General features: G+C 37.0%; 1 pseudogene; it reads left to right on the top strand.

The window, feature by feature from the left end:
- The first annotated feature begins 618 nt into the window (after positions 1-618).
- Positions 619-957, top strand: LOC143671579 (cAMP-regulated phosphoprotein 19 pseudogene; annotated as a pseudogene).
- The last annotated feature ends 5,572 nt before the right edge of the window (positions 958-6,529 follow it).

Below are 6,529 nucleotides of genomic sequence, written 5' to 3' on the forward strand. Positions count from 1 at the left end.
GCCCACCTTTGCCAAAAAAAAAAAAAAACAAAAGAAAGAAAGAAAAATCTGCCTCCCAGCTAAAGCCACTAGTCAATTTTGCCAGATTATCTGCCATTTTAAAACAAGGATCGCCTTCCTTCTGCTTTGCAATAACACATGTCTCAGTTCTCTCTAGAGCCTCGTCAGCGCTATCTTTAGAGTCCACATTTCTGCCAACAGTCTCTTCAAAGCATTCTAGGCCTTCTCCATCAAGCTCCTCACAAGTTCTCCAAAATCTTCCCCTTATCCATTTAAAACTGTTTGGTATTTGCAAACCGCAGCAGCACCTCACTTCTCTAGTACCATAATCGTTTCAAACCAGCACGAAAAAATAAGAACACCACAATCTAGGCATTATAATATGCCTCCACTGAATGTGACAAAGGTATTATGTCAAAATTAAGTGTCAAGAAGTGGGGGACATAGGGGAGGGATGTGGATTCTTTGTGGAAAAGGAAATATCTTCATATAGATTATGGCGGCCAAGGCATGTCTGTTTACTTAGGTTGGATTATATGATGTGTGAATAAAACTTTAAAAATGAACAGAGAGGTTTCAGCAGCGCAGAGCTGGAGAAGCTGCATTAGAAGGAGTGCTATGTCCATGGAAATCCCAGAGGCAGCCTCTGCGGAGGAGCAGAAGGAAATGAAAGATAAAGTGACTAGTCCAGGGAAAGCCAAAGAAGCAAAATTAAAAGCAAGGTATCCTCGTCTAGGACAAAAGCTTGGAGGTTCAGATTTCTTAAGAAAATGATTATAGAAACGGCAAAAATATTTTGACTCTGGGGATTACAACATGGCTAAAGTAAAAATGAGGAACAAGCAACTTCCTGCTGCAGCCCCAGATAAGACGGAAGTCACTGGTGACCACATTTCCACCCCACAGGACCTTCCTCAACGGAAACCATCCCTTGTGGCTGGCAAGCTGGCTGGCTGATTAAAAGCGCTGAACTGCATGAATCTTCTAACTCCCAATATTTCTCCTTAATATGTTACTTCTCAGCTTTTCTGTTTCCTTTCATTCACTGAGTCATTTGAGACCGACAGCTTTGCAGGTAGAGGTAGTGGGTGCTGATATTGTAAGGGAATATGTATGTGTAGAGTTTTAATTAGTTTAACAGTGCACTGATGAAAAGGACATGTTAGAACAACATAATCTACTTGAAAATAATTGTATTTATTACCCAACTCCTAGTGTAGTGCTGGCTCTAACAAGTAACAAGTTTTACAATTTTAATGTTTTGGATTTTCCTTCATCTTAATTATAGCTTTGTACATTACTCTTATTTAATATAACCTCTATTGTACTGATTTCTTTTGGATTTTGGAAAACAGAAGTTTAAGACCTCAAGTTGGGAGACAGGTTACATAATTCAAACACAAATAGATGGGGCTCTGTGCTTGAACTTGAATGGCCTCAAACCTGTTTAAGCTTTAACAATAGAACTTTACTTGGACAACATTTGCCTATTCTGGTGTAACTTATGTGACTCTAGCGCTTAACAGTTGCCGGTGAAGCTAGTATTCTTATTCAGTTCTGTAGTATTAGAATATTTTGTTGATGATGTGAATGACGTGTGCATGTGCATTGACTGTTAAATTCACTTTTGTGCCATTTTTGCAAATACAATAGTTTTGTACAACCTCTCACAAATGTATTAATTTCACACTTTAAAAAGTAAATGTGGCAACTAGAAGCACAAGAATTTCTACACAAAACCGTATGTCATTAGAGCTTTTGCATAGTAAGAATAATTTACAATCTGCGGTTTACAGCACCAAACTGAAATCTTTAATCAGTCTGCCATAGACTTTAAGCATTTTTCATTTTTTACTAATATCCATGACATTCAGTGGCCTTGTGCAAATATGATATGTTGCTTAGGCATATCTTTTGTCCTATGCAGAACATTTCATTCTGACTTTTATGAAAATTGCAATTCATGTTATTTATGTAAACTTTTTTAACATAGAAACTTTTTACTTCCACAGTCAACTTTGGGGGTGCTAGAATAAAAAGCTTCCATACTCTGTCCCTTTGCCCTCACTTCTCCCTTTTTTCTTCTTTGACTCAAATGGAGTTGGGCTCTTTGGTCTATTTAGAAGCATAGGTGTCTATGTTCTTACTCTTTAAATTTGCTCTGCTGAATGCTGTACTTAATTCAAATAATGGTGTTTTCCTTATAATTTCACAGTTGTCAATTAACCACGCTTAATCCTGTATTATTAGTAGTATTTGATCATTGTTTAAATAAAAGGAACTTTATGATGAAACCAATACTTGAAAAGACTGGCCCAGGAACCTATGTCAGGATGAGCCAAATGAATCAGGCTTGCTAGTTAGAATAATTAACCTGATAGGTGGAATATATCCATATTAAAATATTTAATTAGATATTTTGCTTCTATAGATGTCATTTTAAGAAAGTGATTGATTTAATATTACTTGTGGTTAATCTAGTTAGTGAGAATTTTATTTGTAAATTGGGTCGAGGGAAATACTAGTAGTTAACGAGAAGGAGGGGTGACGGGTATGGTATGTATGTTTTTTTCTTTTTTCTTTTTTGGAGTGATGTAAATGTTCTGAGAAATGGTTATGGTGATGAATATACATCTATGTGATGATATTGTGAGTCACCAAGTATGGAATGTTCATACATTAAGAATGTTTGTATGTTGATTGGTTTTATTTTTACTCTTATTTTATTTTTTGGCATGGGCAGGCACGAGAAATCGAACCTGGGTCTCTGGCATGGCAGGCGAGAACTCTGCCTGTGATTGGTTTTATTAATAAAATTTTTTTTAAAAAAACACAAATGGAGACAGAAAAAAGAAAAAAAAACAAGGAATTTTATTTGGGACATATTTACCACTCTTTAAAGAACTCTTCCCGTAAGTTGTTGTTCTGCTGTAGCATGATAATGAGCATCAGTAACCTAAAAGGATACCATTTTTCTCCTCATCCTTAACTTGCATGGAGCCTTCTCTTTTGGATACAGGCATCCTTTCTGGATCTTGGCTCCTTTTATATACCTGCTTTCCTATGACCCCAAATCAAAGGCTGCCTAGTGCTCTGAGGAAAGCTCGCTGATTATCTTCCTGCTCCACCACTCCCAAAGGCAGTAAAACAGGCCAAAATCAGTAATGTGCTCATTTGTAGTTTTAAGGATCAGTAATATATAAATATATTTATAATGAGAGCAAGTAGATTATTCCAAAGTGTAATCATTTTACAATAAATTTAAGAATTACAAAATATTCCAAAGTAGAATTTCTATAATAGCTAGTCTTTTTTTTATGGATTTTTGCATGCTATTGCCATTAAATTCACACATCTGAGATTAATCTGAAAGACCAGAGAGACCATCTTTTTTTTTTTTTTTTACATGGGCAGTCCCCGGGAATCAAACCTGGGTCCTCGGGCATGGCAGGCAAGCATTCTTACCTGCTGAGCCACCGTGGCCCACCCGGTCATCTTATTCTTGATCATGATAGGACTCCCGCTGTGGTTTGGGAGAGATGGGATAAAACTTGGGCAGACTGAGTTTTAATTTGTAACATATGATGCTAATATTTAACCTACCTCAAAACTTGTTGAGGATCTGTGAAATGCTAAGTGCCCCAAATAAAATATTGTTGATTATCTCTTTATTAAAGGTAAAATTTCCTCATTAAACCAGCCTGCCTTCTGAAAAGTCATAGTCCTTCAAATCTCAGGATTTTCCATTGGGAAAGACCTGTCACTAAAGATTTCTAGGGATAATTGCTTACCTTCCATTATTGGTGCTTAGCGTTGAGAGGTCTTTTAATTTTCTTTCTTTCTTTCTTTTTGTTCTGCCTCAAAGCTCAGCTTATTAAAGAATGCTTCTAGGCTGTTTTACCATTGCTTGATGAAGATTTTTACTAGATGAATCCAATTGTTCATTCATATGATTTCAGAGTTGTGGGAAATAGCTAATTTTAATCACTCTCCTGTTATAAATGAATGTTGGAATAAACTGAAATTGAAGATAAATACTTTATGAAAACTGGCTAAGGTCTAAAATAAATGGTCCGTTTGTTTCATGTTCCAATAGCTCCTAATTTGGTAGTGTTTGCGAAACATTCATTTTTGAAAGCTAAAGCTGACCAGGACAATTATAGTTTATGGCAAGTTGAGATCGCATGGATTACTGGATTATTTTGATGAATAGGAAGCAACATGTTTGTGGTCACTTTAAAAGCTGCTCATTACTGTTGTGCTACTTACCTAAAAATATATCTTTTTTTTTTTTTTTTTTTTTTTTAAAGGAAAGACAGAGAGAAGGAAGGAAGGATAGAAGGAAGAAAGGGAAACATTTTTAAACATTTTCTTGTTTTATTGTATTCTGTTTCTCCGTTTTTGTTACATGGGCTGGGGCCGGGAATCGAACCGAGGTCCTCCGGCATAGCAGGCAAGCACTTTTGCCCGCTGAGCCACCGCGGCCCGCCCCTAAAAATATATCTTAACTTTCTTCAAGACTGGCCTGGAAGGACCTCTGCTTGTTATTACTCCAATAGTTGGCATTATTGCTCTTACATGAAGGTAACAAAGCTATACCTCTGAATACTTTATATATGTACTGATACAGAATTATCTTCAGGTTATTTTTCACAGAGAGAGCACTTTGAGAAACTGTATTATGTTTGTATGTATGTGAAAGGGATGTTTTCCATAAAGGGGGCCTCATTTTGTGGGTCACATAGAGAGAGTAGTTTTATGGTTAGTTAAGTGGCAAAGGGTCTGAGAGTAGAAAAGGAACACTAGTGTTAAAGACACTACTGTGTGAAAGCAGCTGCCAGTTTTTAAAAGCTGCTTTTTAAAATTACATAAATCCTAACTGATTGGTTCAGTTAATTTCTCCTGGTAACTACTATCCAATTTAAATATTACCACCTCCCCAAATGCTTCCCCCACCCCATCTCCATGCATTCTTCCCCTCTCGTAAGGTTAACGAGTTCTATTGCCATAAACTGGTTTTGTACTTATATAAATGGAATCTTATGGTATGTACTCTTGTATCTGGCTTCTTTTGTTTAACATTATGTTTGCAAGATTCGTTTTTTGTGAAATTGTAATTTATTCTCATTGCTGTATAGAATTCCATTGTGTGGAGTTACCGAATAATATACCTCTGAATATTCATTGATATTTTTACTAAATCAGACATGCATTCTTTCTCAGTCCAAATTAGTAAAGTTTTATCAAAGCCAAAATGTAATGTCTACTCAATGCATGCTCTAAACTTGGTGTTTGATAACCCAGGAACATGAAAAGCCTTCTGAGTGGCAACTCAAGTAGTTTCCCTGATGGCCTTTTCACATTCTGCCACATTCAAACATTTCCATTTTTCATTTTCCCTCTTTCACTTTATTTCACCCTACACCATCTCTGCTTATTTCTTAAGCCCACTGACAGCACTTATTAAATGGTGTTTGGGGCTGATGAAACTATCAATCCTTAATATCCTTTCCAGTACACCACAAAATACTTTCCTAACCTGATGACTACTTTGAACCACTGTCCCAACTCTGCAACTCACTACGCACTGCCAGTCTTCCCCTATCTCTCTTATTCTCCCAACACCCCAACATACCTTGTAAACTGGCGAAAAAGAAATCTGACTGGAATTGTTAACCTAAGGATAAAAACATTGATTTTTATACTATTTTATTAGTTTTGGCCTTTTAAATAGGCCTGTGGATTTTTATCCTGCAAATTGATTTACTGGTGGTTGTGATAGCCATTAATGTGTTTGTATTATGTTATCTATCACTTAAAGCAGTTGGAAGAAAACATCTTACTTAATATTATGCCCCTAAATCTGTTACTGCATCTCTATCATTTGTAATGTAATATGACACCTCACCTTTATTAAAAGGGCCATGAGCAAATGGCTTTTTTGTTGAACACATCTATAAAGTTTGGAGTTTACGCAGAAATTTGTCAAATAGCCCTTCCAAAATTGTGAAACACACAAAAAATAAAATTGATCTACCTAAAAAAAATGAACAGAGAGAAACAAGTGCTAGAGAAAATGTGGAGAATCACCTACAGTTTAACAGCAGCAGCTGCTGAGCTCAGCATGGCTAGCTCTCCCTTCTCTCCATCAAGCTCAGTCAAGAGGAAAATCCTGCATACCTTCACCCCCATTCATTTCCCAGTGAGTAGCAGGGAACTGATCCAGTACCCCTACGTTCTATCCTAGAAAATGAAACTTACCTAAACGAAGGCCATATTGTGTCACAAGATGCAAAAGGTGTGGGGTTCTGCCTCTCCCATCCCACCTCAGGATCTTGAGCAGCTAACTATGTCAGAGCCTTTACCCATTCACCTTTCCTTCCCGTGTCAGTAGCCCCAGCATATAGCACTGCCTACTCCCTGTGAGAAATAAAGACTCTAGGCATAGAGGTGACTGGTGGGCAGAGGTACAACATGGTTACTAGGTTTCCTTCCAAATTGGTGTTTAACACCCCGGAAGAAGGAAGGG

This window comes from Tamandua tetradactyla, chromosome X (assembly GCF_023851605.1).
Source record: "Tamandua tetradactyla isolate mTamTet1 chromosome X, mTamTet1.pri, whole genome shotgun sequence".
In the NCBI taxonomy this organism is placed as follows: domain Eukaryota; kingdom Metazoa; phylum Chordata; class Mammalia; order Pilosa; family Myrmecophagidae; genus Tamandua; species Tamandua tetradactyla.